The sequence below is a fragment of the Tursiops truncatus genome, chromosome 17, assembly GCF_011762595.2.
Source record: "Tursiops truncatus isolate mTurTru1 chromosome 17, mTurTru1.mat.Y, whole genome shotgun sequence".
Lineage (NCBI taxonomy): Eukaryota > Metazoa > Chordata > Mammalia > Artiodactyla > Delphinidae > Tursiops > Tursiops truncatus.
Window position 1 is genome coordinate 10,230,856 of NC_047050.1, and position 24,583 is coordinate 10,255,438.

Here is a 24,583-nt window from a genome sequence, read left to right on the forward strand (position 1 = left end):
TAATCCACAAAACTATCTTAGTGCTTGTTACCCTTACTGTGTTGATGAGGAAACTGATGCCTAGAGAAATAAACTAACTCCCCACAAATGACATGGTTAGAGAGTGACAGAAGCCAAAGCATAAACCCAGCTCTCTCTGATTCTACAGTCCGTGCTGCTTCTATAAAACCGTGAGCTATGTATGTCCATACATAATTCCAGCCCACAGCCAATACACTTACGTATATCCCTGTGCATGTTCAATAAACATAGATAAATGATCTTTATTAGGAAACAGATGTCTAATACTACCAAAATAATAGCTGAGTCTCACTTTTTTTTTTTTTTTTTTTTGCGGTACGCGGGCCTCTCACTGCTGTGGCCTCTCCCGTTGCGGAGCACAGACTCCGGACGCGCAGGCTCAGTGGGCGTGGCTCACGGGCCCAGCCGCTCGGCGGCATGTGGGATCTTCCCGGACCGGGGCACGAACCTGTGTTCCCTGCATCGGCAGGCGGACTCTCAACCACCGCGCCACCAGGGAAGCCCCGAGTCTCACTTATTGACACACCTCTTTATGTAACACCTATTTATTTGGCAGTTACCATTGTACTGTGTTAATCTCTGGAAATACAGAAATGATAGGCCACTGACCCCAAAAAGCTTATAGTCTAGAGGGGCAGAGGGAAGCAAACACATAATTTCAATACCATATTATAAGTGCTAAGGTGGAGGGGCACACAGACCACCATGGGAATGTCAACCAGATGACTTAGTGACGAGGGTTACAGTTAGGACAAGACAGGATAGAAAGTCTTAGAAGACCTCTTGGAGGTGATGTTCCAACTCACAAAGGACAGGTAGAAATTACCTAAATAGCAAAAGAATGGGAAGGCATTCGGGATGTGGGCACAACAAGTGCAAGACTGAGGAGAGAAGGAGCCTGACCACCCGAACAAATGCAGGTTGGTTGACACGGCAGATGTCAGAACTCAAAATAAAACAACGGAGGACTATAGGAGGGGTCCCACTTTGTTGGTCTGGGTGACTGGGTAGATTACTGTGCCATCTTTTTGGACATAAAATTGATTATGTCACTCCTCCACTGAAAACTCATTAATGACTTGTCTTGCTATTAGATTAAATCCTAAACTCCTGAGCACGACCAATAAAACTTCTGCCAACACCCCCATCTTCCTCCTCCATGATGCTCCTGTCCTTACAGTGCACTCCCTTTCTGCCCAGCCCAGCATCTTACACCTACTAATCCTTCTCCTGGAACAATCTCTCCCTACCCCTTCACATCCACCACCTCAGCCTAAATGTTACTTACTTAGGTAGGCTTTCTCTGGTCTCCAGATTCGGGTATGTTACTACACTACATCTTCTCATGACACTGTCAATTTCAGCTTCATAGTCCTTACCACAACTAAAATTATATAGTTTGTATGTTACTCAACACCTGCCTCTGTCAAAAGAGTATGTCATTTTGGTCACTCTTTATCCACAGTACTTAACTCAATGCCAAATATTTATAAGGACCCCATAAATACATGGAGTAATGGATTCTGAGAAGGATATAGAAGCAGTTTCATGGTAGGAAGAGAGTTTGGGGGTAAACAAGAATATCTGTGGAAAATCCATGTGGAAATATTCCTATTTTCCTTTTTAGAATTTTTGTTTTTGTATTCAGGTGGGAATTCTGAGCAGAACACAACTCTAAGAGTAAATAGTAAATAGAGAGCATTAAAGCTATGGGAATTGATTAAGTAAACAGAGGAATAAACAGGAAAGAGGAAGACATCCTTACTGGGTACAAGGCACTTAAAAAGCAGATAAAGAAATGAGACCTAATAGGAGCAGCCAGAGAGTGGGAAGAAAACTGTAAAAAATGGCATCAGATAGTCAAGGTAAGAAAACTGTCTAGTAAGAAAAACAGTCATGTAAAATACCTTTTTTTTTTCTTTGAAAGAAATCAAGTAATGAGTATATGGTGAACGAATGAACATATGGTGTTGATTTTTTCATTTTTTTCTAAATTTTTCCCAGTTTTATCGAGATATAATTGTCATATAGCACTGTATAAGCTTGAAGCGTACAGTGTAATGATTTGATATTATAGTGTTAAATTTTGTAATTCTAAGGGTCACTGATCACCTAAAAGGGAGACACTTTCTTTCGTGGAGCAATAGGAGGAAAGCTCAGATTGTATTAACTGATTATGCAATCATTTAATGCAATGGGTGTCAACTAAGCACCAGAGCCTGTACTTACTGGTGGAGACACAAAAATAAACAAAGGAAGAATGCTTCCCATCTTCATGGAGTTTAATGCACTCAGACCAGGGCATAAATATAGCTTTGTCACAATACAAGCGATTTATTTCTTATTTTCTTATACCCAGAAGCTTCAGGAATTCATGTTACCTGCCTGGCTCCTATAGGTGTGGGTTATTAACTCCAGAGAATAGTGTAACAAGTATTACAATTGGTTATAATCAAATACGTGCTCCAATAGTACATACAAGAATTACTACAGTCAGGAAGTCAAGGAAGGCTTCCCCAAAAATGTAGTGAGTCAGGAAAATTAGAGATGATGGCAATAAAAGGAAGGAAATGTTTGCCATAACTAAATGGCAAAATTGTCAAAATTGCAAGGGGTTTAACAGAAGTATGCACAAGCGAAAACAGCAAAAGGAAAAATGAGGGAATGTTAACACCTACTTCCACCTCTGTGATTTGGGGATAAAAGAAGGAATAGCTTCCACTTAGTGTTATAGCAATATTTGACAGTAAAGTTTAATATGTTTTCATACATCCTCCCCCCAGCCTCCTCCATCCATCTACGGGAGGATTGGTCTGGGCCAGTTGAGAACTGCGTGGGCTTTTGTGAGGCCAGTTGTAGGAACCAAGGTCATTGGTATTCCACTGAAGGAACAACCGAGCTGAGTGGACCCCGAATGGCCCTGCCTAAACAGGGCCTATTCCAAACAGTTGCAGAATATAAATAAATCGACCGTATTTCCTCACCAGTGCCCTCAAATTTTTGCCACTTGGCCCATCTACCTGAGACACTTTGGACAATGAACAGTACTTTCTTGAGATTCCTTTCCAAAATCCAACACTTGGTAATATAGTGCGCCTTTTTTTCTTTGTCTTTATGAAATAAGGAACTTCCTTTTGCCTATCTTTTTGCTTTACTTTTACAAATTTTATTGATTATTTGAAATAACAAAAATCTTCTCTTGAGGTGGCAAACCAGAATATTTATTTAAGGAATCCCATCTGGTGCCAAGTTACTTGCCAATAGAAAGGTGACAAACATAGTTATTTGTGAGTTTTATTTCAATACCTTACTGACGGTGTTTTTAGTAGCCATTAGAAAAAAAAAAAAAAAATATATATATATATATATATATATATATATATATATATACCTACCTCTACCTTACCATGAAGTTATATGTAAAACCTTTAAAATGGGATTCTCAAACTTTATTTAGATCCTGTAACTGTTTAAAGTTTGATATGAAAGATGATAATATTACTTTATTTAGATCCTGTAACTGTTTAGAGTTTGATATGAAAGATGATAATATTTAAATTAAGAGCAAGAAATATTATTAAATAAAAGCAGAGAAGAAGCCAGAGAGAGGGCATGCCTTCTTTTTATCAGGTGCAAGTTACTCAAAAGGAAAAAAAAATCGCTTTTTCTTTCAATGTGTTTGCTTTTTTGTCATATCTTTTCTTTATTACTGTTCTTCATTCCTCTGAGTGATTTTCCCTAATCATTCTTAAAATCCTGCTTTACTTTCTATTTTCCCCCTAATCTTCAAAATAAAATTAAATGAAACAGTAAGAAAATAAAATTTGGGGGATATATACAAAATATTTTCAGTTCGTATTTTACATATATCTGTAATTACAGAACTTTCTTATAGGTTTTTTTTTTTCTCCCTTCTTTTGTTGTTGGACATGGGATAAGAATCCTTTTTTTCTTTCAGTGTTAATATCTGGTGAGACAATTCTAAGCCAGATCTCCACAGATATTTAAAAGAACCTTCTTAGGGAGACACAGTCAGCATATGCTTTTCCTAAGGAAAGCTGGAAGGACACAGGAGATTTTTTTTTTTTTAGAATAAAAGTACGAAACAAAAGTCTAGAGTAGCTTCCAAAAACCATCTAGCGACAGAGTCAAGACTGCAAGCATGCTTCATAAGACCATCATGATCTCCTCCACACTCAGTGTTTTCCAAAATAATTCCCAAGGAATCATGTCTTAACTTTAGAAAGAATCAGATGCAGAAAAGTAGCTAATAAAAGTTGAAATACCTGTTACACGAGCTCTCAATTACACACCAGGAGCATGCACTAAAAAGTGGCCTGTGTCTCAGAGGATCCCACCAATGGGGGAAGGGCTGTTTCTCCATTTGAATCCAAGACAGAGCCCATAATGGAATAAGCAAAAGCTAGACTCCCCCAGATCTACCTGTACTGGGGAGGGCAGGAGGCTTCAGCAAGGTCTATACATCAGGAGCAATGATGGCAGCAGATACAGGGAAAGCAGCAAGAGGGGCTAGGACCACAGTGAACCAGAGGAGATGCAGGCAACTAAGCAGCGATCCAAAAGGCCCGTTCTCCACAGCACAAGAGTTACTTCCAGATGCTCTCAAGCCAGGTGGGAAGAATGGGTGAAATACGTTGTTTTCACAGAGTAAAAGGAAATAGAGCCAGAAAAAGTTGTTTGTTTGAGCCTGGCTCTATCTTTGTTTGTGTGGTAGTATGGCCACTGTAAACACAGGTTACCTGATTTACTCAAGGCTTGTCATTGTTGTTTTATTATTCTTGGTGACAGTTAATAATTATAGAGGCCAACATTTGTAGACTACCTACAGAATGGTTGTTTTCAACTGCTGAGGTATGGCTGCCCGTTGCACTTTGAGCACTATAAGAAGTTCATAGGCATTAGCTCATTTGTCCTTTACAACCCTATGAGGTAGGCATTAGTACTATCTTAAGTTTATAAATTATAAAGGGAAAAATGAGGTTGAGAGAGTTTAAGAAACTTGTCCAAGTTTACAGAGTTAATACATGACAGAGTCAAAATTCAAATCTGATCCCTCTGGTCAAACTCTCAACCAATTTATTGCCCAAGTGAGTATTGTCCTAGAAGCTGAGAGTTGGCAGAATTGCCATATGCTTTGAAGCTTTTTAATAGTAGAAGAAAGCCAAGACATAAAGTGGAAGATAGTAGCTTTAAAGAGGAAAGGAAGGTGGGATCACTCCTTAAAGCCTATAACAGAAAAGAAAAATAGAACTTGAGAAAGGGAGCTAGTGCTAAAATTTAAACTCGAAGCTTCTCAATCGTTCCTCCACATAGTTCCTCCTGGCTCCTACCTGGATGCCGCTGACTCCTTCTTGAGTGATGTGAAACACAAATCCCAACGCCCTTAATGTGAAACTCAGCAGAGACATCAGTCTCTTGATTATCAAGTCTTCAGTGAGAATTTATGATGCGCTCCATCTATCATGTCAACGGTAACGCTGGTATGTCAGTCGGCATGCTATGAGAGCTTGGGCTCCCACAATCTTCTCAGTCTCCCGCTGGCTCTCAGTATCAGGATAAGCTCACTGGGCCCTCCGCCCTAACTCCAGGCATCCTACAAGCCTCAGTCCCCCTCATTTAGGGATGCTAGGATGATCGCTGTTTCCAGGTGTCCTCATCCTAACTTCCTGGGTGACTATGTCTCCCACTGTCTGTGCCCATAGTCCTGTATATAGATCTCCATGACTGCGTCATCACATCATGTCTTATTTGCTTTTAGAGTGTCAATTTCCCTTCCCGGAAAGCAAGAATTAATACTATGATGGATTTAGCAGAGTGCTTAGAACATAATAGTCCCTCAATAAAATGTGAGTGACTGATTGAAAAGTTATATCTCTTCTTGCATATAGCACTTAATATAGAACTTTGCACATAATTATATTTGTTCTATATGACATACACAAAACACATAAACAAAGGAAAAACAACCACCATGAATGCAGGACTTGTTACAAGTTTGCTTCCTCTATACTTGCTTATGAGCTTTCAGTTTATTTCCATTATTTCTTATTTTTCAGCAAATGATACTCAATTTTTCAAGCCAAAAATCAATAAAGTATCCTTTACTTCTCTATTTCCCTTATTCACTACAGCCAACCCATCATCAAAATATATCGAATATATCCAGTGTTCTTTATCACTACTGATCCCATTCTAGTCCTATCCACCATCATCTCTTAGGTGGATAGTAAGACATGAGGACACTGAAATTAGGCTTCTAATGTGTTTCCCTGATTCTACTATAGCCTTGATAATCGAGTCTCCATACAGCAGCTAGCGACATCCTTTTTTTTTTTTTTTTTTTTTGCGGTACGCAGGCCTCTCACTGTTGTGGCCTCTCCCGTTGCGGAGCACAGGCTCCGGACACGCAGGCTCAGCGGCCATGGCCCACGGGCCCAGCCGCTCCGCGGCATGTGGGATCTTCCCGGACCGGGGCACGAACCCGCGTCGCCTGCATCGGCAGGCGGACTCTCAACCACTGCGCCACCAGGGAAGCCCCTAGCGACATCCTTTTTAAAGTCTAATAATTACTACCCTTCTTAACATGCTTCAGTAACTTTCCACTGCCCTGAAAACAAAAGCCAATCTAGCCTCCATGATCTGACTCTTACTTCCCAAACCAACCTCATCCCCTACATTTTCCTCATCCATTCACTATGCTCCAGACACATTGACCTTTCTGTTCCTCAAAAGGTCAAACTCGTTCCTACCTTGGGCCTTTGAACTTGTTTTCCTCTCTGCCTTGGCAGCTCCTCCATTTCTAGCTCCTCTTCCTCCTTCCAATCTCAGATAAAATGTCACCTCTACTGAGAGCCTTTCCTTGACAACTCTTTCTATTCTCTACCTAGTTATCACATCACCTTATTTCCTCCATAGCACTTTTTATAATCTGTAATTATCTTGTTTATTGGTTTTACTGTTACTGTCTTTTTCCTACCCCAATCTTCCACATACAAGGAAATGAAAGTCGTATGAGGACAGGACTTCATCTATCTTTACATACACACTGTCTCTCCAGAGTCTAGAAAATATTAGGTACCCAATATGGATTTCTTGAAAGCATGGATAAATGTATACTTAATGTTTATTGTATGACTTTACATTTATAGTAAACTCTTTGCAGGCAAAGACCATGTCTTATTTGGAGAGAATTTGAGATGGCATCCTGGATACTACCACATGACTACAGATGCAATAAATGTTATCGATTTTGAAAACTCTATCAGGACCACCATTTAAAGTGACTCTATGGTCTCAGTTTTCACAGTGGAAAATCAAGTAAAAGTAAGCAACAATGGAAACTTCTGACAAATCTGCCCATAGGAATAGGACCCTTTGAATACATGGCTTTAAATACTATTATTAAGATGTGAGGATTTTTTTCTGAGAATGCTTTGAAAATCTGAAAACTTTTAATGCTATTTGCAATGAATGGGTCTGTGCTGCATTTATCTCCCTGTGTGCTCTGAGCCCCCATGAATTTTAGTAGTTCTGTTCTTAAGCAGCTCATGATGCCTAGAGAATCACTTGGCCAAGAGAAATGAGTTTAGTAATTCCACGAAAAGAAAGTCCAACTGAGGTAATGTACCTGAATTTAGTACCTAAATTAAAAGTTTGAGACTCGGCTTTCCCAGAAGTAATTTCTTCTCTCATCAGGGAATGTATATGCTATCAATAAGATTCTGTAGCTCAAAAGCTAATCGTTTGAGAACACCTAATTGAAAGTAATAGCTAATGAGAGGGTTGCATTAGCGACTTAAAGTTAGTGATCACATTAGGATCCTATATTTATACAATCATGGTTTATTTCCTCTTTCTTAGATGGCATTAGTGGATACGTAAATTATTCTGGGAGAACTGCAGTGGCTGATGTGTGCTGGACTGATCAAAGGACATTAAGAAACATAACAAAGAAAGCTCCACTCCTAATTCACAGATGCTTAGAACTACAGTGTAATTCTGCCTGAACTAAAGCAAATAAAGGATCTATGAAAGCACCCAAAGAATATTAAGAGCAAATAGTAGAGTCCATGGTTTTAAACCTAATGTTTAGGGAAACACAGACAAATAAGAAAGCCAGAAAACAAATTCAAATGTTATCTCCTCATTCAAATGTTATCTCCTCTCACAGTCTCTGCATTATATGAATGTGCTCCACACAGGGTGGGGTTTGGGTTTCAAAATGAGAAAGTTTCCTTCCGTCAACAAACCTGGCCTTGGATAGAGGCATACAAAACAGATTCACACATCACTGTCTGACAAGATGTTCATTGATAATTTTAGCAATGCTGTAGAACTTATTGATACATGCTTCCTCTTAGAAAAGCATCTTAAACTCACGGGAAAAAAAGAATTCAAGTACAAAAAGGAAATGTGGAATTTGAAACTTTGTAAGAAAGTGGGTGTCTGAAGTAGGACATCTTATAAAAAGGTCAGACAATATGGTGATGCTTCTGAACAATTGCCTTCTTATCAGAAAATTTCTGTCCAGACTTTTGAACATAAAAACTATTAAATAAAAGTAAACTATTTGCAACATGTTAACATCAGATTGACCTTCTTCAGTTTACAAACTACAGAATACAATGACAAATGTTACAGTTTTAGGTATATACATGCCTAGGTATCTCTTACGAGAGACACACCTACTCCCTTTACAATGACCATTGAAGAGAAAGTGTAACCATGGGTGATTGGTTTGGGTAAACTACATTAGCCACTAAAAGAAGTTTTCATTATTTGTTAAATGTTTACTACTACATAAACTAACAAAAGAATAGATTTGTGTATCCAGCTCTCCTGCATTTTGAGTTTTCGACTATCTGAAAAAATAATCCTCTTTCTATAAGAATTTTAAATACATCTTAACATGGTTGATTTATTCACTAATCCACTCATTTATTCAACAAATGTTTATGGGCAGCAGCTATGCAGAAGGGCAGAAATACCTACAAAGAATGATCAGGTATAATATTCCTAATGTATTATTCCTTTCTGTTCAATCTTACGAATCTCCCCCAAAGTAGGGTAAGTATCATTTCTCTCAATTTTGGGGGCAATAAAAAGGGGAGCCAGCCCAGACAATCTAAAAGGAAAGAATAATCACAACAGAATGAAATCTTAATGCATTAGGAAAGTCAAGCTGGGGGAGGAGATTGACGGGGACCCATGATACATTTAATAAGCAAAAAGGCTGAAATGCTGGACAACGTATTTATTTCCATATCACTTCCTTGTGGGGAAGAGACATAATTTATCATCAGAGATCTTTAGGACTCTGGATAAAGTGGGCTTGAGAGCAAGTGTTCTCAATAATGATGACAGCTAAGTGAGGCCAAGTAAATTAGAGACTTAGACATAAGTTACTCTTGGACCTCTGTTACATGAGACCTTGAGAGCCACTCCCACTTCCACAGAAAAGCTGCTAGTGGCATCCATTACCACCTTGGCAGTGTTTATATGAGGGCCTGAAAGTTTTAATGTTCAGGAAATTTTGAGGGGATAAAACTGATCCTTCACTTTCACATCTGAAAAATTATAAGCAAAGTATAATGGATAAATAAATAGCTGCCCTGAACCACATCACAAGGATTTTATTTTTACCTTTAAATATTCATGTTGGGCTGTTATCATCTAGGCAGGGAAGGCATGCTCCCTCAATATTTTAAAAAATATTTAAAAAACTATATAACTATAAATTATACCATTTATTTACATGACTGTGTAAATTAAAGTGGTGTTTAAGTTTGTAGTTTTATACTGACTTAGGACAATATAGCACAGATGAATTTAAGAATGTTTATGATTAAAGTGGTATTATTGTCATGAGGCACAACTTTTAAAAATTAAATATGTCTTAGTTTGTGTCAAAGTGTATTACTTATGATTCTAAATGAAATACTAAAAGCTACCAATACCTGATGAAGAAGAATAATTCATAAACATAACCTCAATAACAAAGTTCTGGGGAAATTTTCAAAGAAAAAAACAAAAAAAGTTATCCTACAGATTCAAAGAGGATTCCTATGACTAATTATGGCCCAAAACCTGTCACAAAGTCCTCTATGCTCTCAAATACCAATTCCCAACTGGGGAAAGAATTAGACCTCCATCATGTAGGCCAATAATACTGAGAGAATATCAAATCCCAAGATCTTGGACAGAAATATTTTTTTTAATGCAGGAAAATGCAGACCTACATTTGAGTGAGGTGGATGATTAATAAAAACCATGTACCTAAGAGAGTGTATAACTAAGTACAGCATGACTATGTAGGTCAGCTATTTCTCTACCTACTTCAGAATTAAAATCAGTAACATGAACACAATTATTTCATGCTAACACAGGCCAGCCCCTTCATTGTCAACCAAATTGAAAACTAGCACATAGTATTTATAAACACCATTATACAAAATATTATTTTCTCCACCGGCTATGGACTCAATGTTTGTGCTCCCGCCTCCGCCCCACCCCAAATTCACATGTGGAAGACTAATCACGAAAGTGATGATATTTGAGGTGGGGCCTTTGGAAGGTAATTAGGTCGTGAGAATGAGCCCTCATGAACGGGATTAGCATCCTTATAAGAAGAGACATAAGAGAGATTAGCTCCTCCCACATGAGGAAACTTCAAGAAGATGAGAAGATGGCCATCTGCAAACCAGGAATAGTGTCCTCACCACTCATCAGGATCTGCTGGCACTCTGATCTTGGACTTCCCAGCCTCCAGAACTGTGTGAGATAAATGTTTATTGTTGAAGCCACCCAATCTATGGTATTTTTGTTATAGCAGCCCAAACTAAGACACCACAATGCCAATACATTTCACTGAAACAGGTTAATGTTGAGAAAATAATTAAGCATCTATTTCAACGAACTGGACACACCATACATAGAGTGCAACCAACAGGGGTAAAGTATAATTAGATTACATATGGAGAAGTAGAGACCAATAGCAAACATTGCTGAATATCTAGAATTTAAAGTCACATTTTTTTTCCCATGAACATTATGGATTTAATTCTCTTTACTGTGCATGAAAAAGAAGATTCTACAGGAACACATAAACATAACCTACTTTAATGTACAGGCCTCTGGTACCACGTTGCTTAGCACCTCTCTACATATTTCAGAAAATATGATTAGATACTACCTTTATTCAAACTTGCACTGAGGAAATGTTTGTTGGCTCCCTCCTATGGATGAGGTACCAAATCAGAATATAGGAGCACAATCAACAAGTTTCTCTCTTTGTAGAGCTTACATAGCATGGGGAGGAGAGATATTATACATGTAAAAACATTTTTAAAGATAATTACAGACAGGGATAAACTGCATGAAAAAAAGGAGGAAAGAATTAATATGACAAATAGTGACTTTAAATAGTGTGGTCAAGAAAGGCTTCTTTTAGAAGATAAAGAATGAGACAGCTTCTAGAGACACATGAGAAGACTCTTCCAAGTAGAAAAACAAAAAAGTGCAAAGGCCTTAAGGCAAATAATAACTTGATTGTTTTTTGAAGAGTTGAAAAAAAGAATTGAATTTTCTTCAGAATGGCTGAAGAACTCTACTCCTGATTTGTACTTTCAACAATGCTACTTGCCCTCCAATGATAAATAATTAGAAAACTGGACAAAATACATTAAAAAAAAAACTGCTTTCAGATATTGAAAAACAGGGAGTGCTAGATTGTGACCCCTAAAATAAGGGAAGCAAATGAGATGACTTCTACCATTGCCTCAGCTTTCTGCTTGAAGTTGACAGATCATTTTTGGAGGAAGGAAGAACTGAAGCTAAGCACAGGGAGACTGAAGTAGCTGGACTTGGCATCAAACTGTACCAGAGAAAAGGGAGCTATATGTAAAAACAAGATCTCCAGAAATATGAATAGGGGTTTCCTTGTGTCCTTGTTTGAATATAAACGTGCATTATATGCAGGGTAAAATGCCATATTGCCAAACAATAACACTCAGGTTTGCTAAACAGTTTCCAGAGCTCATGCAGAGCAAGGAAATGTTTAAATTTCCACAAGCCAAGAGGGGAGAGCTTGTTGAATACTGAGGCATTCAGTATAACTGCTTAGTAGGAAAGGGTTATATATTTGAAATAGGACCACTAAAGAGTCATGCCTTAAAATACTCCTACGATAAAGGTCTCTCTAGATCCACAGAAGTATTTAAGTTGCACTGTAAGTAAATGAACTACCTGCTAAAACAATTGTTAAAGAAAAATAACAAAATCCAGACACTCAAGACATATGAACTAACACACCATTGTAAAGCAATTATACCCCAATAAAGATGTTAAAAAAAAAAAAAAGACATATGATGAAGCAGCAAATTTTAACCCATAGCCAGAAGTAAAATCAGTCAATGTAAGCAGGCCCATAAATGATAGAGATGATGGACTTAGTAATCAAAAACTTTAAAACAGCTATTATAAATATGCTTAAGATTTTAAATAAATATATGAGTATAATGAGGAAGGAGATAAAAACTATCATTGAACTTCAAGACCTGAAAAACACAATATCTGAAATAAAATTTAGTAGATGGCTAGATCAGACACTGCAGACAAAGAGATCAGTGAATTGGAAAACATAACATTAGAAGTTATCAAATCTGAGGCACAAATCAATAAAATGCTAAGAATAATTCCCAGAGGATAAAATTCATGGTCTTAATGATCTGTATGACAGTATCAAATGGTCTAAGATACATGTAATTGAAGACACACAAAAAGAGGATCAGAAAAATATCTCAAGAAATTTGCTAAAATTTTCCGAATTTGATAAAAACTAAAAACACAGACACACTAAGCTCATCAAATTCCAATAAGAATAACACAAAGAAATTCACAAGAAAAAAATCATAATTAAATGATTGAAATTCAGTAATAAAGACAAAATTTTAAAAGCAGACAGGCAAAGAGTAGAACAAAGATCAGAATAGTTACCAATTTTTAATAAAAATTATAAACAAGAAGACTATGGAATGACATCTTCAATGTACTGAAAAAAATATGTCAAGCTAGAATTCTATATCCAGCCAAAATATCTTGCACAAATGAAAACAAAATAAAGACCTTTTCAGACAAGTGAAGCTGAGAGAATTTGAAACTAGCAGACTTGCACAAAAGTAAATAATAAAAAAATTGTCTGTGTTGAGAAAAACAATACCAGATGGAAACTGGGATCTACACAAATAAATAGAGAGTGCAAGAAAGGGTAATATGTCAGCATACACAATGTCAGTTTTTCTCATTTTTAAAACTTCTTTAAAAAACAATTGATTAGGGAGGGGGAAGGGTGAGCTGTGGCGGGGCGGGAGAGAGTCATGGACATATACACACTAACAAACGTAGTAAGGTAGATAGCTGGTGGGAAGCAGCCGCATGGCACAGGGATATTGGCTCGGTGCTCTGTGACAGCCTGGAGGGGTGGGATGGGGAGGGTGGGGGGGGGGAGACGCAGGAGGGAAGAGATGTGGGAACATATGTATATGTATAGCTGATTCACTTTGTTATGGGGCAGAAACTAACACACCATTGTAAAGTAATTATACCCTAATAAAGATGTTAAAAAAAAAAAAAAAAAAAAAAAACGTAAAAAAAAAAAAAAAAACAATTGATTATTTAAAGCAACAATGTATTGTCAGGTATAAAACATGTGTAGAAGTAAAATATATGTAAGTAGAAATACATAAAGTTAACATGAGGAAAATGAAAGTATACTGTTATAAGTTTCTTATATTATACATGGAGAGGTATAGTATTAAATGAATGTAGACTGTAAGAAGCTGGACACATAATGTAAATCATAGAATAACTAAAAGAATGTTTAAACTAAAAGAATAAAGGGTATAGCTAATAAACCAAAACTGAGATAAAATGGAATATTAAAATTAACTCAACTGATTCCAAAGTATATAAAAAAGAAATAAAGATCAGATGAAATAAATACAAAATAAAACATTAACAAAAGTGCTTTGTTGCATTTAAAATCAGTTACAAAATCATACTATGATGGTCCTACGGTGATTATCACTTGATTTGCTCTGCCTAGGATATGGTTCCCACTGAAGATACAATTAATCTTAATGCTTTAGTGTTTGACCATTTTTAAATCAGCATTAAGTCATCATAAATTGTGTACATTTTCATAATTTTACCATCACTTGAACTTCTTGGCTTCTGTCCAATAAGACAATTTACCAAAGAAATATCTATGTTCTTTATCTTAGAATTTTTGGATGAGTTAAGAGATAGCTAGAGGTGAGGACGAAGATAGCCAGCCTTCCCAATTCTGTAACACTAAATAGCCAAGGAAAGTCTGCCCCTCTCCCAAGACAAACATGAAATTCACTTTAGTGTATCTGCAGTCAGGCTACTAGCCATGAACCTCAACTTCCATAATGGCCCCTGGAGCAAAAGTGGCCTTCTAGAAAATCTTGACAGCCTGGGGATTAAAGAAGAGCTGACATCTCAGTTCATTTTAACCCAATGTTCTTTCTCCTTTTCCTTCAGCTCAGACTTAGAACCTAAAATCAACCTGCAATTGAACCAGCCATTAGGAATAAGTTCCATTTCAACTTAAATTCCTATGAATAGGAACAAAATGGAGTTAACAAAATCCTTTACCTTTATTTTGTGCATGGTAGAAAAATTATAATTTTTTTTAAATCTATGGTTAAAAATGAATTTTGGAGTAAGGGAGATTGAATTTTCCATTTTGGATCTACCACTTACTTTTTTTTTTTTTTTTTTTTCCCCTGTACTTGGGCCTCTCACTGTTCTGGCCTCTCCCGTTGCGGAGCACAAGCTCCAGACGCGCAGGCTCAGCGGCCATGGCTCACGGGCCCAGCCGCTCCGCGGCATGTGGGATCTTCCTGGACCGGGGCACGAACCCACATCCCCTGCATCGGCAGGTGGACTCTCAACCACTGCACCACCAGGGAAGCCCCACCACTTACTTTTAAACTGTAAAATCTTAACCCAGTTGTAATAACCCTTATGAACACATTTGTTGTCAGGATCAGACCCATACATGACACAAAATTCACTTACTATTTTTATTACTCATAACCATCCTAAGAGATATAGATAGATGCTTGTGTATTTGTTTAGCCAAAAAGCAAAAAAACATAATCTTTTGAAAATAAAACTATACACACTTTGGGCTTCCCTGGTGGAGCAAGTGGTTGAGAGTCCGCCTGCCGATGCAGGGGACACGGGTTCATGCCCCGGTCTGGGAAGATCCCACATGCCGCGGAGCGGCTGGGCCCGTGAGCCATGGCCGCTGAGCCTGCGCCTCCAGAGCCTGTGCTCTGCAACGGGAGAGGCCACAACAGTGAGAGGCCCCCATACCACACAAATATATATATATATATATATATATATATATATATATATATATATATATATATACACACACACACATATATATATATATATATATACACACACACACTTTTAGATTGATACAGATGGTATACCTGAGTTTATAAATATAATAAGCCATACATTGGTTTGTTTTTTTTTATTTTTTGCGGGACGCGGGCCTCTCACTGTTGTGGCCTCTCCCGTTGCGGAGCACAGGCTCCGGATGCACAGGCTCAGCGGCCATGGCTCACGAGCCCAGCCGCTCCATGGCATGTGGGATCTTCCCGGACCGGGGCACGAACCCGTGTCCCCTGCATCGGCAGGTGGACTCTCAACCACTGTGCCACCAGGGAAGCCCCATACATTGGTTTTTGGATTGACTGTTCCCACCATAACCATCATGCTTTTCCCCCTGATATCTTGTAAGCTACTGTGACTGAGTGGTTGCATTATAAAGCTATTATGCCATTAAGATTAACTACATTGTGGTATGATGTTACACACTGGATTAATTTAAAATTCTGCGACTCTGGGAGTCAGACAGACCTGGACTCATCTTTGTTAGCTTCTTAGCTGCTGGACAATTTGGAGAAAGTTTTTAAATTTCTAATTTTTTTTTTCATTTTCTAAAGAGTTTTTATGTAGAAAAAAATAGTACAGTGTTTTTAGAATTTCTAAAATAAAGTGGACGGTCAATAGGTGTTAGTAACATTTTCCACATTACTGTTTTTCCTTCCTCCAATATAATGGAATAATCATGATATAGATACATAAAAAGATTTTTTTTTCCCTAAGCTCAAACCCAATAAATCCAATCCAGCACAAAGATGCCTGAGAAACAGTATAAATGTTAGTGTGAAGGGCTGAAGGTAACCACGAGAATGGGAAGAGATGACAAAGTGCTGAAGAAATCTATAGAATATATTCTCTGAAACCAAACAATTTCTGCATGCCAGGTGGCCTAAGCTTGCATCAACATAAATCATGTTCAAAAGATAACCTGTTTGCAGGACAGAATATCAATCAAAGCAAATGCCAATGTTCAAGATACAGTAAAAATCAGGAAAACAAGAGAATAGAACATAGCAGCAAAATGAGGGGGGAAAATGCTAGAATAGCTAATTTAAAGAACTCTGCAAGAGAAAATTTTAAGGAAGATTTTACATTAAAATGAAGCCACACACCACCCATGTTTCTTTTACTTTGTATCAGCCTTGGAAGACCAAGTACCCATGTTCTTTTCATCTGGGATAACTCTGAGAAGTTACTTGAGATCTCAGAATGACTGAGTTGGAGAATGTATGCATTCAGAGTTTAAATGCATTATAAGTCCAAATAAATATACTTCATCCATTAGTGTTTATCCTAAACCCTCCTCCCCAATGTTTGCAAAACAGCTTATTTGTTTGTGTTTATCCTTTTGACCCTGACGTTGTCCACATCTCTTTCCGTGCTGACCACGTATATACTTATTCCATTCAGTGCTTTCCATTCCTTATCCCAGCACGTATTCTCTGCTTCAGTAACATTTTCTGCCTTCTTGCTCTAATCACCAATGTCTTGTAGTACAATACATCTTCCATCAGGCCAAAATCAACCCCAAGAGAAGATAAAAGTTAGGTGGATTTGATAAATTTGCAGATCTATAGTGCTTTGCTGTACATCCATAGGATATGCCCTTCAATAAAATAAGCTCAAAATTTCCCTTCTCATAACAAGCATTTATAGCATCGGGTTTTTCTTCAAGTCAACTTGTATCACTGGTTGGCAATTTACTGTGGATGAGTAAATTCCCTAAGAGATCTCTAACTTGGGTCTTTAGTGCATTTTGGATAGGAAAACAAAATCTAATTAAGTATGTCACCGGGATGAGACACCGCTCTTAAGCAAGACACAAACAACACTGTGACATTTCCCTAACTAAAAACAGTCTTTAACTTTTTATTTTTGAACAAAATCAGGTAATATTTCTGCTCAACTGCAGCACTTCCAAATATAACTCTGCATATCTCTATCTTCAATTTTGATTTCTTTTAATTTTTTCTTAATTAATCATTTCCCACTGATATCCCATCAAAGAGACTGAACATGTAAAAACTTAATAGAGCTACCCACTCAAGTGATATACCAGCTTTTGACAGTCTCAGCCAGAATAAAAATGCCAATTTTGTTTTTAAATGAAGAAATTAAACTTGTTTTTCTCTGAAACATTGACAACATCCGCTCGCAAAGATGACAATCTTACTTTAGATTACTTATTACCTTGTGTTATAGCTCATGGTAAAAGGATGAATCAAGTTATATAACTGGAAAATTATACTTAATAATGAGGCATTGTAGATGACTATAATTTTGTTGCAACAAACTATTTAAATTATTTTTACAAAGAAATTTAGCATTAGCTGTTAAATAATGAAACATCTTAATTTAATAAAATGATCGTAAAGATGAATAACCTAAATAAGATTACCCTAATTGTCCCCTAAATCCTTATCACTCAAAGCATGACCCATGCATCTGCCTCACCAGGGAGTTTATTAGAATCTCACTCCCCACTACAGAGCTACAGAATCAGAATCTTCAATTGAACAAGACTCCTAAGTTATGTATACTATAGTTTGAAAATTCATCTAATTTAGTTGAACTTGTGGTACCAACTCAAAATGTCAGAATATTAACACCGCCATGTTTCACAAAGTGTTCAAAGACATAAGGTAACTAATATTTTAATTTCCCAATATCAAGAAGCAAACAAGTTTTGATTAATACCGAATAAAGTTCTGCTTTATTTATTGGGCTAAGTCACTAAGAATCCATGGATTCTATAGGTTATAAATTTTTTCATCTCTTCAGACTCCAATCTATTCTGTTTTACACTGTGAATTTCTGCTCTCTGTTTTGTTAAGGGAAAAAAAAAGTAAACTAGATTGGAAAGAGTTTATCATTGATCACATACATCATTAGTAATTCTTCTACTAATTCACCTTATTTTTGATAAAGGAGGCAAGAATATACAGTGGAGAAAAGACAGCCTCTTCAATAAGTGGTGCTGGGAAAACTGGACAGCTACATGTGAAACAATGAAATTAGAACACTCCCTAACACCATACACAAAAATAAACTCCAAATGGATTAAAGACCTAAATGTAAGGCCAGACACTATAAAATTCTTAGAGGAAAACATAGGCAGAACACTCTCTGACATAAATCACAGTAAGATCCTTTGTGATCCACCTCCTAGAGGAATGGAAATAAAAACAAACAAATAGGACCTAATGAAACGTAAAAGCTTTTGCAAAGCAAAGGAAACCATAAACAAGACCAAAAGACAGCCCTCAGAATGGTAGAAAATATTTGCAAATGAAGCAACTAACAAAGGATTAATCTCCAAAATTTACAAGCAGCTCATTCAGCTCAATATCAAAAAAACAAACAACCGAATCCAAAAATGGGCAGAAGACCTAAATAGACATTTCTCCAAAGAAGATGTACAGACTGCCAACAAACACATGAAAGAATGCTCAACATCATTCATCATTAGAGAAATGCAAATCAAAACTACAATGAGATATCATCTCACATTGGTCAGAATGGCCATCATCAAAAAATCTACAAACAATAAATGCTGGGGAGGGCATGGAGAAAAGGGAACCCTCTTGCACTGTTGGTGGGAATGTAAATTGATACAGCCACTATGGAGAACAGTATGGAGGTTCCTTAAAAACCTAAAAATAGAACTACCATGTGACCTAGCAATCCCACTATTGGGCATATACCCTGAGAAAGCCATAATTCAAAAAGAGTCATGTGCCACCACGCTCACTGCAGCTCTATTTACAATAGCCTGGAGATGGAAGCAAGCTAAGTGTCCATCGACAGATGAATGGATAAAGAAGATGTGGCACATATATACAATGGAATATTACTCAGCCATAAAATGAAACGAAATTGAGTTATTTGTAGTGAGGTGGGTGAACCTAGAGTCTGTCATACAGAGTGAAGTAAGTCAGAAAGAGGAAAACAAATACCGTATGCTAACGCATATATATGGAATCTAAAAAAAAAAAAAAAGTCATGAAGAACATAGGGGCAGGACAGGAATAAAGACGAAGATCTACTAGAGAATGGACTTGAGGACATGGGGAGGGGGAAGGATAAGCTGGGACAAAGTGAGAGAGTGGCATGGACATATATACACTACCAAATGTAAAATAGATAGCCAGTGGGAAGCAGCCGCATAGCACAGGGAGATCATCTCAGTGCTCTGTGCCCACCTAGAGGGGTGGGATAGGGAGGGTGGCAGGGAGGGAGATGCAAGAGGGAAGAGATATGGGGATATATGTATATGTACAGCTAATTCACTTTGTTATAAAGCAGAAACTAACACACCATTGTAAAGCAATTACACTCCAATAAAGATGTTAAAAATAAATTAATTAATTTTTTTAAAAAAAGCTTGCAAATGAGACTTCTCATAATAATTTCCCCATCTTCCTAAGGGTTCACATTTCTCCTATGCATCAAACTGAACTGTTTCCAAGACACACTCTGTGTTTTCCTTGTGTCTTTACTTCTGCAGTCCACTCCACTTGGAAAAGTCACCTCTCTTGATGTCCCTGTTAAGATCTTATCCACTCACCTCAGTCCATCTTGCCACAAACTCTTGATTCCCTACACTGACGTGATCTCTACCCACTTTGAAGGCCCTCAAGAAGATCTATCTCTATACCACAGTTATGGCTTCTCTATCGTACTTTGCATTATAGTTTTATGTTCACGAGCTGGCTTCAAATATTTGAAAGCCTGCCATGGGGAAGAGAGGTTAAACCTGTCCTACAAATCTCCAGGGTAGAACCAAGCCTAATGACTAAAAGATATAAAAGTCAGCTTCTAGCTCGGAAAAGAGTTTTCAGACATTCAGAGTTGGCCTAATACTGGGCTGCCTCGGAAGCTAGTACATTCCTTGTCATTGTTATGTTCAAGCATAGATTCGGAAAAGACTCTTAGGAAATGTGGTAGAAAAGATAGAAGAATTGGACCAGAGGGTCAATAATAGTACCCTACAAGCCCGTGATTTTTTTTTTTTAACATCTTTATTGGGGTATAATTGCTTTACAATGGTGTGTTAGTTTCTGCTTTATAACAAAGTGAATCAGTTATACATATACATATGTTCCCATCTCTTCCCTCTTGCGTCTCCCTCCCTCCCACCCTCCCTATCCCACCCCTCCAGGCTGTCACAAAGCACTGACGTGATTTTTTTTTTAATTTATGTTTCTAAAGTCACTTTAGAAACCCAACTTAAATATAATTTGTCATATATCGGTATTTTGAATATGCCAAGAAAATAAAGCCCATTTTTTTTTAAATCCACTACCTCTCAACTCCCCAACATGAGAATAAAAAGAATTCACCCAGAAAACAAACTTATAAAGTGGGGAGTGAACCAAGAGGAGAGAGATATATCTTAATTTTAAAAATTGAAATCCTCTATTATATAAATAATAATCTATCCCTTAAATATAAATGATATAAATAATAGCACATTCCATGAATATCCATTTCAAAAGTCACTTTTAAATGCTTTATCGAATCTGTGAAAGTGTCATACAGAGCAAACTAAGTCAGAAAGAGAAAAACAAATGTCATATATTAACACATACATGTGGAATCTAAAAAATGGTACAGATGAACTGGTTTGCAAGGCAGAAATAGAGACACAGATGTAGAGAACAAATGTATGGACACCAAGGGGGGAAAGCAGCGGGGCAGGGTGGTGGGATGAATTGGGAGATTGGGATTGACATATATACACTAACATGTATAAAATAGATAACTAATGAGAACCTGCTGTATAAAAAAATAAAATTCAAATAAAAAAATCTGTGAAAGTTTCTTTCTTCTATTACATCATTATTTTTCATAGCATGAAAACAGAGTGCTTAGGACTGCAATTCAAACTAAAGTACTTTTACCTCACTTGACTCTTGGTGTATCACATACTTAGGACCTGAAATAAATACAGTTCATACGTACATTTTTGACATATAAAGGGATTTCCTAGCATCTCTTTTTAATGTAAGTTGATTTGACAACACTGACAGATGATTATGATAGTCTTAGAACTTAGTAAACGACTTATTAGAAATGTGAATTTCCTTTTAAAATAGAAATTTAAAAATCATTTAAACCATTGTAGGAAACATTTCTTAGAAAGTAACTGTTTAAAGACCCTAATATATAAACAGACAAAGGCTAAGAATACTCAATTGACACAAGAAAAAAATCTGACATATAAGTAAACACATAGAAAAATGTTTGATCATGCTAATTCTAACTAAATTTATGTTAAAACAATGAAGTACCATTTTACACCTGTTAAATTATAAAGCAATATTTCAAAAACCATATTTAGTAATGGTTTGGCTACAGTGAATCAAATGCACATTGTTGGTGATATTGCAAATTAATGCAATATTTTTGGAACTTATTTGGCAATACATATTAACGTCCATTATTTTTCCTTATTCTTTGACCTAGGAATCCCAAATATCAGAGTGTATCCTAATGAAATAATAAATGAAAGGCTATTCGCGTTGACGTTCATTGCTGTGTAAGTAACAACTAAAATTTCCAATGATATAGCCAAATGTTTTCATATAATACTTCCATTCAATTAAATATTATATAGCCATTAAAAAGTATAATTTAAAAGATTATACAGCAATATGAAAAAATGATAGGCATGTGATTAACAGTAAAAAGCAAGATTCATCACAATATCTATACTATCATCACATTTCTGTGCAACTTATGCTATATGGACAAGAACTAGAAAGAAAATTTGATTTTTGCAAGGGTGATATTGAAAAAACACTATGTGCTTTTGGTGTCTGCTGCATTATCGTGCTATTTCTTCATGAAAGTGAAAGCAAGATCACCTTTAGTCTTACTATGTGGAAGGGAGCAGCACAGAGCTTGTTCTTCAGCTAATCCTCTGGCGTCAGATTTACTTGGTGTGCATTATAAAGCTTTGGAAATAGGTTCTCTCCAATTTCTTTCTAGTTTTATTATTCCGAGATTCCAAATGATCTGAAAGAAAGAGTACAGAGGAAAGTCTCTGTTAATTGAGGAAACTCAGTTTTTCCTAACAGTGAATTAGCCGCTGAAGAGAAGTTATAAGAAGATCCTGAAAGCACAGGAAGATAAACTTCATTTGAGACAACAATAATAGGTAGCAGGTGCTGGGTGCCAACAACGCAACAGGCATTGAACCTGCACTTTACTTTTATTGCCTCATTACTCAAGACAATCCTATGAGTTTATTTCTCCTTGTTTTCTAGAGGAGTAGGTTGAGGCAGAAAAGAAAATAAGAAATTTGCCTAAAGCCACAGAGATCTTATTGGCAGGTGCAGAATTTGAATTCAGATCTATCTCCCTCTCCTGTCACGTTCTTTGCATCATAATAGGCTGCCTCCCAGAATGGTTTCATTTCAGGGGAAATTTTCCCAACTTCAGGGGAAATATTTCAAAGCCAGTCACTGCACCAACCAATTACAACCCAGCAAGGGTCCCCGGAGTCACTGGAGTGACTAGTCCCAGTTAGCCCTGGGCTAACACGCTGTTAATGCCGACATTTTCCGTGTCTGGATGTAATAGACCATCATTTCACACCCTTGGGCATTCACTGATGGAAACCACTCACAAATTTCGAGCTCCTCTAGGCACAGACGCAAAGTTTGAGGAAGTTTATTTTCTCAGCTCCCAACCTCTTCATTCTCTATGGCCATCCCTATGTCCACTGTTAAAACTTGAGTCAAGTTTTAACAGTAGTCAGACAGTGATTCTAAAGGAATAGGTGTTTAACAGTGAATTCTCAGGCAGCAGCCAGTTAATTGGCAAGGTACTAGAGGAAAGCAAATGTTACTGCAATTCCTGAACTCACATAATTTAGGTAGCCTCATATTCTTCCTTAGAATAACATGGGTCCTCTCTTCAAGAGATAGGAAAATCACTTATAATGCTGTGATCGGGGGAAAACATGAAATGAGATATGCTTTTTTAATTTTTAAAATTAGGGAGGATTCGAGCAAAGTGAGAACAAGCTCGTTTGCCAGAACACTAGAACAATGGATTACCCCAGGAACATTTTAAAGAGATAGTTTTAAGTCATAAAACTATTACTGCTAAGTGCATTTGGAACTATTTGAAGGAGAATCAAATATAAATAGTCTCAAAAATAACTGTGATAAGATAGTACATAATTATACATCAGATTAAGGGTAAATAAAACTTTGGAGGAATTTTGAAACTCAGAAGTTGAGGGCAGCCACATCTTCCCTCAAAACAGTTTTTAATGCTATTGCCAGAAATAAAACTGGTGAGCATGGCTCGGGTCCAGTGTAGCAGTTCTCATGCTCATTTATGCCTATGTGTATATAAATAATAGTACTTCATGAATACATAGGAATTTACTTTTATATGCATAACTAAGTCAGCAAGGATATGGTTTTTTAAATGCATGTACAGCCAGATAACTAGAATGCTTTAATTGCAACCTATAAACTTTAAATTAACACATATTCTGTTCCTTTCTGTATTGCTCAATGTAGCATTCTTTTTTTAAAAAAAAGATTTTTTTTGATGTGGACCATTTTTAAAGTCTTTATTGAATTTGTTACAATATTGCTTCCACTTCATGTTTTGGTTTTTTGGCCACGAGGCATGTGGGATCCTAGCTCCCCGACCAGGGATCGAACCTGCACCCCCTGCATTGGAAGGCAAAGTCTTAACCACTGGACTGCCAGGGAATTCCCAATATAGCCTTCTTTATCATTTACATTGTTTCTTTTAGCTATGAATCTTCCTCTCCTCTTTGGAAGCCTACATGTTTTAATTAATGAATATTATTTTTTAGAGCAGTTCTCATTTACAGAAAATTAGAGCAGAAAGTACAGAGTTCCCACATATGCCCTCACCCATCCCACTCACACACACACGTTTCCCCTTTTATCAACACCTTGCATTAGTGTGGTACATTTGTTAAAATTGATAAGCCAATATTGTTATATTATTATTAGCTAAAGTCCATAATTTGCATTAGGGTTCACTCTTTGTATTGTAT

General features: G+C 37.0%; 1 long non-coding RNA gene across 1 annotated transcript in view; it reads right to left on the reverse strand.

The window, feature by feature from the left end:
• LOC141276841 (uncharacterized) overlaps nucleotides 1–22,546 on the reverse strand; it is a 318,458-nt gene extending 295,912 nt beyond the window's left edge. The window contains exon 1 of the long non-coding RNA XR_012327020.1: nucleotides 22,401–22,546. This is a non-coding gene — a long non-coding RNA (uncharacterized lncRNA). The remainder of the gene's footprint in view (nucleotides 1–22,400) is intronic.
• Nucleotides 22,547–24,583: the final 2,037 nt, after the last annotated feature.